The sequence below is a fragment of the Pteropus vampyrus genome, unplaced genomic scaffold, assembly GCF_000151845.1.
Source record: "Pteropus vampyrus isolate Shadow unplaced genomic scaffold, Pvam_2.0 Scaffold281, whole genome shotgun sequence".
NCBI classification, from domain to species: domain Eukaryota; kingdom Metazoa; phylum Chordata; class Mammalia; order Chiroptera; family Pteropodidae; genus Pteropus; species Pteropus vampyrus.
The window spans coordinates 65,999-76,478 of NW_011889062.1; the positions used below are offsets into that span (position 1 = coordinate 65,999).

General features: G+C 32.6%; 1 pseudogene; it reads right to left on the minus strand.

Annotated features, from left to right (window-relative positions):
* Window positions 1–7,710: 7,710 nt before the first annotated feature.
* LOC111729799 lies at window positions 7,711–7,829 on the minus strand (annotated as a pseudogene).
* Window positions 7,830–10,480: the final 2,651 nt, after the last annotated feature.

A 10,480-nucleotide genomic window follows, 5' to 3' on the forward strand; every position in this document is an offset into this window, starting at 1 on the left:
CAGTCTGTGATCTCCATTCAGGTCAATTTCAGGGAAGCTTTATCCAGATGGGTTCTTTGAACTCCAAGAGGCAGTTTGGCCCCCGGCCAGTACAAGCCCATGGAGCTGCAGCATTAAGCATTGTCATCAGCTGTAAAATCACGGTGCCTATTTGTAAAAGCTGTCAACTGTCACACATTTCTAAGACTACTTCCTATCTGGCTTTGTTAGCATAAAATAAAATTCTATGTCTGCCTGTTAAATATAAGTGAAATTCAACAAATAGCTATATTGTTATAATGAAAATATGTGTTCCATGGCTAGTATTTGAAAAGAAGACTATCTGAGAGATGAGTGCTGAATCCCTGTATGTGAAAACACCTCACTGTTCCTTTTAATTTAATCTGTGTCATTTAGGTAATTAACCTAAAATTCACTAAACTGTAAAAAACAATTCTGAAGGAAATGGTTTAGTACAAACAGTTACCTATCCTTATAGTGTAAGATGTAGTATAATCATATGTTCCTTTTTTTGTTTAGGTTATCTGAAGAGGTACCACAGTAGGTGAAGAAAGGAATAAAATCTGAACAAGAGCAAATTGAAGTTCTAGGCCTAGAATTTTATACACAGTTTTATGATTTCTTCATTAAAGATATGTAGTTTTCTTAGTTATAAATTTCTATTTTAAAAAAGTGCTATATATTGTCAAATATTGAGCAGTAATTGCTACTAATTACTCAGGTTTTATTGAGTGTTAGACATTATACTAAGCACTTTATAGCTCTGTGTTGGTGCAGAGATTCTGAAGCCTATGTGACCTTCCATCAATTGCTTACTTAGTGGGATCATCATATATGACATGGAGAAACAGTGATCTCTTTTACAAACAATAATTGCTGGCTATGAAAAATATAGAAAAAATAAGATCGAGCCAAAAGAAAAAAAAGAAAATGCTTCACAAGTGTGTTTCCTTTTGTTATGAAAGACTATTTTCATAGACAGTTCATTATCGTACTCATAATTGAAAAATTCTTTTTAAAAATAATTATTTCGAAGTCAAGATTTATATAAAGAAACTCGCCCTAGTATACCTAATTTTTTGCTTACATGTTTGCAAACTAATTGCCCGTGAATTTGCATTATAATAACATTCACCAGCTTTAGGACAAATTAAATGAAAGGCAAAGTAGTCAGTTAAACTTAACTCTTTTCAGAATTTTTAATAATGTAAAGAAGTAAAAATTTCTCCAGATCTTGTTTAAATGGTACAGTTCTTGACAGGCTGAAGCTAACAACTGGCAGAAGATCAGAGCCTGGATTGCAAAATAGATGAGGAAAATCAGATTTCTATTTAAAGAAAATTGTATAATGTTCTTTTTTAAGTTATTTTTTTAATAAATATTATATACAGAAATGACTTCTATGAGTATATATGTTTATGTGTATGCATGTGTAAGCATCTGTTTATAAAAGAAGGGAAAGAATTTCATTCCAAATCTGTGTTTATGCAGTAAGGAGCAGTGACAGCACAACTGGGATAATGAGATATACTTAAACTGAACTACTTCGGTGGTGGGGCGGAAAGACCCTAGGACTAGAGGTAACTGAAAAAAAGCATCTTCACAGAAATCTTAAGTGGGTACTGGAATGTCCAAATTCTGTAGATAATGGAAAGGTTGAGGTGACATTATTTGACACTGGAATTACAATAGTTATCCCTAAACTAGTAGTTAACAAACATGGCTATCATTAAATCACTTGAGGAGCTTTTGCTAAATAAAAGTTCCAGGCCTAAACTCAATTTTCATAGTTGCTTACAAGTGGAACCTGGGAATAAATGGGGGGAAAATTATGTACACACACACACACACACACACACACACACATTATATATATATATACACACACACACACATACATATACGCACATATACACACATACACACACATATACATATGCGTGCCCTCTAATGATCTATTGACTCAGAAAAAATGGGCATCACCAACCTAAATAAATTAATATAATCTCACTTATAGAACAACAAAAATAAATAAATCATCTGTAAGGAAAAGAAAATTGACCAAAGGTAATACTGAAGATGAACAGGATGGCACAATATAGCTATTCCTGTTCAGGAACTGTGTACATTCCCTATTTCTAAAATTTCAGAAGGCTGTTAAATTAATATATACATATAATCTTTTCCCTTGAATGGCTTGGTGCAGTTGGAAATGCAGACATATAAATAGACAATTGCTGTATTTTATTGTATGTAGTATGTACTATAGTAGAAGTATGGAAAAGGTGCTATGTGGAGAAGAGAGAAAAAGTTGCCAGTTTTATCTGAGAGATGGGTGGGTGCTAGTTATGAGGAAGAGTCAAAAACTCTTTAAAGAAGTTGATATTTAAACACTGTAGGAGGTAAGTAGTAATTCGCCAAGCAAAATGGCTGATATAGTAAAAATATTATAAGTCCCACTGTACCTTATATGAGAGTCCTTAAAGAACTGATGAATCACAGTGTATTTCATGTTTTGTGGTTGGAGTGAAGTGTTAAAATACGGTGGTGGTAGGAGATGACTTTAAAAAACTAAGCAGCGTAGTTAGGTGCTGCTACAGATTTTGATTTTATTTCAAGGATAATGAATATCAAAAATGGTTTTAAACAGGGAAACAAAATAATTTTTATTTTAGAAATACTGTGCAGCTGTATGAAGAATTTTGTAAGGGGGCTAAACTGATAGCAAAATGAAAATTTAAAAGTATTTCAATAATTAAATATAATAAAAACTTTATCAATGTTTAAGAAACATGGAGATATAATGTAGACATTAAATTTCTACTTCCCACTCTGATGGAGTAACTTCAGTATAAACGTCTCACTTCTCAGATAAAACACTTTAAAAAGAATTACTAATGGTTAAGTGGTATATTTTATAATTATAAACATGCTAATTGAATAGGAAAATAACAACTATAAATTTATTTAAAATAGCATGTATGTATAGCAAAAATAAGGAGTTAAAAAAAGAGATGAAAAAGCTTAAAAAAATTTGAACAATTCAATAAACCATAAATGATTCCCACATGCAGAAAATTCCAAAGGAACCATACATATGCTATTAGGATTAATAAGTAATAATAAGTAAAGATAATAAGGCCTCTTAAACAAGATAAAATAATTTCTATATGCCAGTAAAAGGAACTGGAAACAAAATTTTAAAACATTTTCAATAAAACAACTCATACAAAATTCCTCAAAATAAATCTAATGTAAGGTGTGTAATGCCTTTACCAATAAAACCATCAAACATTACAATGAAAATTAAAGAAGACCTAGAAAATGAAGAGATGCGATATGTTAATGATTACAACTTTAAGTATTAGTTTTCTCCAAATTGACCTATATGTTCAATGCAATCCAAATAAAATATTCTATTAGAATTTACTTGTAGAAATAGACAAGATGATTCACATTTATATGTAAAACAAATAAAAAACAGATAACAGCCAAGGTAAACTTAAAGAGTTGGAGAACTTACAGTATCAATTGTCAAGACTTTATAAATCTACAGTAATTAATGTGGCATGAATATCGACTCATCAATAAACACATAGAACACCAGAGTACAGTCTAAAAAAGCATAATTCTACATAAATATTCACTTTACTTATGAAAAAGATGTGCCTGAATTCAGTAGTCAAAGGATGGTCTTATTAATAAACATTTCTGGGCCACATGAATACCATCTTTTCTAAATCTTTACTTTCAACTCACATAAGGCACAAATGGACACTGGAGGAATTTTAAATCTACAATGGTATGGTGAAATGATAAACATTCAATCTAAGCAATAATGTTTAAAAAGACTGTAATGTTGAGTTATGCAAATGTATTTTAAATTAGCGAACAACAATTAAATTTTAAATGTTAAATTTATAAATTTCAGTTATCAAAAGATGTATTATTAGAGTATGAAAAGGCAAGACCCAGCAACGGAAATGATTTCCATTACATATATTCACAAAGAACTTGTATCCAAAATGTATAAAGAAATCCAATAAGACAATAAATTAAAAGCAAATGCTTAGTTTAAAAATGAACCAAAATCTCTAACAGGAAATTCTTCATAAGGACAACATAGTCTGATTGGTCATCAAGAGAATAAAAATTAAAAGCCTATATCACTAATTATTATCAAAATGGCAAAATTAATATTTTAAAAAATAATTTACAATACTAAATATTTTTGAGGATGTGAAATAGCTGAAATTCTCATACTTTTCTGATGAAAATATAAACTAGTACGACTTTGGAAAACTCTTTATTAATATCAGTAAAGCTAAGCATGAACATGTCCCATGAACAATCCCACTTTTAAATATATTCTCAACAGAAACGCATTCACAAAACTGGAGGAAAAAATCAAATACCCACCAAGAGTACAATAAATAAATTCATGATGGTATATTTATTTAATGGAATAATATAAAGCAAGGAGAATCAGTAAACCACAACTATACACACTATAGATGAATTTCATAAAACTTTTCTGCGAAGACTTCTGGTCAAGATGGTAAATGCTATTCTTACCTACTCCCATGGCCACATTAAAATTACAACTAAATTACAGAACAACAATCACTGAGAACCACCTGAAGACTGCATGAACATAAGTCCTATAACTAAGAATATAAAGAAGCAGCAATGACAACACGAGAAGGAGGGGTGGACACATGGAACGGGCAACCATTACATGCCAACACATTGGACCATCCGGAAGAAACAGTTCAATTCCTAGAAATGCACAATCTTCCAAGACTGAATGTAGAGGGAACAAAAAATCTTAAGATCTATAACTACTAATGAAATTGCAGTCATCAAAAAATTCCCATCAAGCCAAAGTCTTGGACTAGATGGTGAATTTTACCAAACAATCAAAGAATTAACACCAGTCCTCAAACTATATTCTGAAAAAATTCAAGAAGAGTGAAGGTTCCCAAGATTATTTTATGAGGCCATCATTACCCTGATTCCCCAACCAAATTATCAGAAAAGAAAATTACAGGCCAATATCTCTGATGAATATAAATACAAAAATCCTCAATAAAATATTGGCAAAATGAAAGATAAAAATCATATAATCACGTTATTAATAGGTGCAGAAAAAGCATTTGACAAAATCCAGCACCCATTTATGATAAAAAACCTCTCAGCAAAGTGGACATAGAACATACCTCAACATAATAAAGGCCACATATGATAAACCCACAGCTAACATCATATTCGGTGGTGAAAAACTAAAAGCATTTTCCTTAAGAGCAGGAACAAGACCAGGATATCCATCCACTTTCACCAGTTCTATTCAACATAGTATTGGAAGTCCTAGCCACAGCAATCAGACAAAAAGAAAGAAAGAAAAGGCATCCAAATTGGAAGGGAAGAATTAAAACAGTCATTATTTGGAGATGACATGATACTCTATAGAAAGAACCCTAAAGAATCCACCAAAAAGCTATTAGAACTGATAAATTAATTCAGTAAAATAGCAAGATACAAAATTAATATTCAGAAATTTGTTGCATTTTTATACACCAATAACACACTATGAGAAAGAGAAATTAAGAAAACAATCCTGTTACAACTTCATCAAATAAAATACCTAGGAATAAATGTAATCAGGAAGTAAAAGACCTGTACTTGGAAAACCATAGGATTTGAAGAAACAAACTGAAGATACAAATAAATGGAAGCATATACCATGCTCATGGATTGAAAGACAATATCATTAAAATGTCCATACCACCCAAAGCAATCTACACAGTTATGCGATCTCTGTAAAAATGGCAATGGTATTTTTTACAGAACTAGAACAAATAACTGTAAAATGTATATGGAACCACAAAGGACCCCAAATGGCCAAAACCAACTTTAGAAAGAAGAATAAAGTTGGAGGTATCATGTTACTTGATTTCAAACTATACTACAAAGATACAGTAAGCAAAACAGTATGATACTGGCATAAAAACACACAGATAAATGGAACAGAAAAGAGAACGCAGAAATAAACCTATGCCTATATGGTCAATTAATCTATGACAAAGAAGGCAAGAATATACAATGGGAAAATGAGTCTCTTCAATAAATGATGTTGAGAAAACTGGACAGATACATTCTTTTGAATGAAGCTGGATCACTTTCTTACACCATACACCAGAATAAACTCAAAAAGTATTAAAGATTTAAATATAAGACCCAAAACCATAAAAACTAGAACAAAACATAAACAGTAAACCCTTTGACATTGCTCATAGTAATATATTCGGATATGTCTCTTTGGGCAAGGGGAATGTAAGAAAAAATAAACAAATGGAACTTCATCAAAGTAAAGAGTTTTTGCACAGTAAAGTAAACTATTAAAAAGACTCTACTGAGTGAGAGAAGATATTCGCCAAAGATACATGTGATAAGGGGTTAATATCCAAAATATATGAGGAACTCATACAACTTTACACTAGAAACAAACAATCTAATTAAGAAATGGTCAAATAATCCAAATAGACATTTCTCCAAAGAGGACATACAGATGGCCAATAGACATATGAAAAGATATTCAACATGACTAATCATCATGGAAATACAAATTAAAACCACAATGAGATATCATCTCATACCTGTCAAAATGGCTATTATCAATCAATCAACAGAGAACAGGTGTTGGCAAGGATGTGGAGAAAAGGGAACCCTCATGCATTGTTGGTGGGATTGTAAATTCATACAGCTACTATGGAAAAAAAAAATAGAGGTTTCTCAAAAAATTAAAAATAGAACTACTACATGACCAGCGATTGCACTTCTGGGTATTCATCCAAAGAAACCCAAAACACTAGTTCAAAAAGATATGTGCCTCTATGTTCACTGCAGCATTATTTACAATAGCAAAGATATGGAAGCAACCTAGGTGTCCATCAATAGTTGAGTGGAGAAAGAAAAAGTGGTACAATGAAATATTATTCGGCCATGAAAAAGGATGAAATCTTTCTATTTGCAACAACATAGATGGACGTAGAGAGTATTCTGCTAAATGGAATAAGTCAGAGAAAGACAAATACCATATGATTTCACTTATATGTGGATTCTAAAAACACAAACAAAACAGAAACAAACTCAGATACAGAGAACATTTTGATGGTTGCCAGATGGGATGAGTTTAAGAGGCTGGGTGAAAAAGAGGAAAGGATTAAGATATACAAATTGCCAGTTATAACAACAGTCAGAAAGATGTAAAGTAAAGCTTAGGGAATATATATAATCGATGCTATTGTAATAACTATGTATGTTTTCAGATGGGTGTTAGACTTATTGGGGTGATCACTTTGTAAGTTACACAAACGTCTAATCACTATGTTGCACACCTGAAACTAATATACTATTGTATGTCAACTGGATATTTAAAAAAATTAAAATTTTTAATAATCCAGATGCAAAATAGAACATACAGTATGATTCAATTTATATAAATTTTAAATTAGGCAAACCAGTCTATGATAGAAGAAGGACAGAAGATATGTGTGCTCATTTTGTTCAACCTGATTTTAAGGGAACTGTAACAGGTAACAACTGGGGAGAGGTACACTTTTCTTTTTTAGGCGCACCAACCCTTGGTTGACCTCACAGCTTGCAAGGACCTTGTCAGCTTACGATCCATTATTTTTTTTATTTTTTTTATACCTACAGCACCTGGTCTTCCCAAGTGGTCTCCCATCCAAGTACTAACCAGGCCAAACCCTGCTTAGCTTCTGAGATCAGATGAGAACGGGCTTGTTCAGGGTAGCATGGCTATAGACTTACACTTTTCTATATCAAGAATTCTCATATATTTTAATTTCCTTCCTAGCTACTCCCTAAGAGACAAGAAGTTACCAATTTGATTGATCAGATTTCAAGATATTCAATGAGCCATATTTCACTAGTGAATTGGGTGACAGACAATTAAAAGGTCTTTTATTATGTGACTTCTCTTATAGTTCAAGCTTCCTTTTCCATGTGTTAGGGAGAACAAGACAGGACCTCGCAACTTGAGTTCACAATTGATCAAGTGTCAACTTTTCTTCTTTATCAACTCCTCTTGCAAACAGTGGTGGGTAAATACTAATGACTACATTTATTAGTTGTGCCAAATGAAATATGATTTTGCTCAACTGACAATGTGCTCAAAAAAAACTTCCTAGCCTGTCTTAGAACTTGTAGTTGGTCCATGTGACAAGTGGTTGAATTTTAGATATATTTTGAAGTTAGATTGAATAAGAGTTCTACCAGATATAGTATAGAATAAGAGGAGAAAGTGATCAAAGATGATGACAATAAAGTTGTTGAAGCAGAACAATTGGAAGGCTGATGTTATTGACAACTGAGATTGAGAAGAAAAGGATTGAGTAGATTTTAGGAAAAAAAAAATTGGCTGTTCCTTTTCAGCATGTTAGGCTTGAGGTTTTTATTATCTAGCTAATTGGAGATGTTAAATAGATCAGATATATGAAACTGTAGTTCAAAAGGGAAGATTGAAATCTTGGGAACTTCACCATTAACAGGTTAAGGAGAAGAAGAAAACCCAGCATACAAAACTTAGAAGAAACGATTAGAGAAAACTGAGGAGAAAAAAAAACTAACCAAGACATATGGTGTCCTCCAAGTCATATAAAGAAAGATTATCGAGGATTAGAAAATGATCAACTATGTCTAATGTTTTTGTTGGTAAAATAAGATGAGAACAGAAAATGTGTCATGAGAGTTAGCAAAATGAAGGCCATAGTTGATCTTCTGAAGACAGGTTTCAAAGAAATAGCAGAGTCCTGACTGCAGTTGAGTTTAAGTGAAAATAGGAGAGAAGGAGTTTGCATTACAGTCCCAGAAACAAACAAAAAACACTTTAAGGCAAATGGAAAAATGGGTAGAAGTCAGGCCAAGAGAAGTTTGTTGTTTTTGTTGTTGCTGTTGTTGTCCTTGTTCTTTAATGTATTTCAGAGAGGAGAAATATTGCGTATCTATATAATAATGGGATGATCCAGTAGACAAGGAAAATTTAATAAGGATAAAAAAAGAAAAAAACTACTGAAGCATTGTCCTTGAGTAGGTGAGAGGATAATGCAAAAGAGAGATTCATTTTAGATAAAAGGAATATTTCATCTATGGAAACAGACATTTATGGGTGTAGATGCTTGTAGCTAGGAGATAAGGTGGGAAAGTCTGTAAAAATTCTTTGATTAATTTCTTAATCCTCTTGCATGAAGTAGAAAACAAAATCATCAGTAAAGGTAGAGAATGAGGTGTCAGAAATTTGAGAACAAAGGGACAGGTGTGAAATAGTCATCTATGTGGAAAATATATTAGAACATTAGTACATCAGCACATTAGGAATTGCCAGGTGCTCATTTGAGGATTGTGTTCATGAACTTAACTCAAGACCAGTCAGTAGTTATGTGCTAGCCCCACGTAACTGAATGAAGGGAGAAATCCAGTAGATGGAGTAGGATGTGCTTTCTCCAGGTAAATAGGATAGAGCAAGAGAATAATAGTGTGTGCTTTGGTTTTTGGACTTAAGCTAGGAAAAAAGGGAGAAAGAAAATCAAAGGAGTGAGGGACAGTAAAAAGGTGATGGAATCAATACCATGGATATACTTGTGGATTAAATGACTGTTAGAGATGGGGTAAGAGTGAGTTAATGATATGTAGGACATGGTGGTCTCAGAGAGGGATGGATGAATTTGAGATTATGGAGATACTGAACTTAATGGAAAACAGTCTAAGGTATGAACATGGCTGAAGTGAGATGAAGGACAAAGTCTTTGGAGAAGAAGGGTTCAAGACATTAATAAGCAATCAGTTTGTAAGCAGAAATCATTAGGAATTGAGATAGAAATAATGCTGAACTAGAACCAGGCTGGTAGGTAGATAACAGTCACAATGAGGTATAGTGATTGATAAAATCTTCTGACAAGACCAAAAACCCATAGCATGTGGGCTCCTTAGACTCGTTAGGGATGATTTGATGAATAGGGCAATGGGTCTCGCTTGACAATCCTTTGATGGTTTTATTGACCACTTTTATTTCTCATGCCAGAAGACAGAAGTAATGTGATGCTCCAATGCTATATTACACATTTTTAAAGATTATAAAAGTTAAAAGTGTTCTATGCTAACACTGTAATAACTATCACATTTGTCTTCTGTTTCAGACACATTTCAGAGTCCTAACATGATATAGCTCATAATTAGCAGTAGAGGCTCATATTGAGAGCATTGAATATCGTAACTTTTGCTGTTTATGTTTTGGGTCCTATACAGAATTCTTCCTCAAATTCCAAGGAATATAAAGACAAATAAAAAGGAATGATTTGGGGAGGATGTAAAATTTAAGCTAAACCAAGGAAGGAGCTATGAGAAATTTAATGAAGGCCATGGGACTTTAGATAAAAGTGTCAAAACAAAAATCAAACCC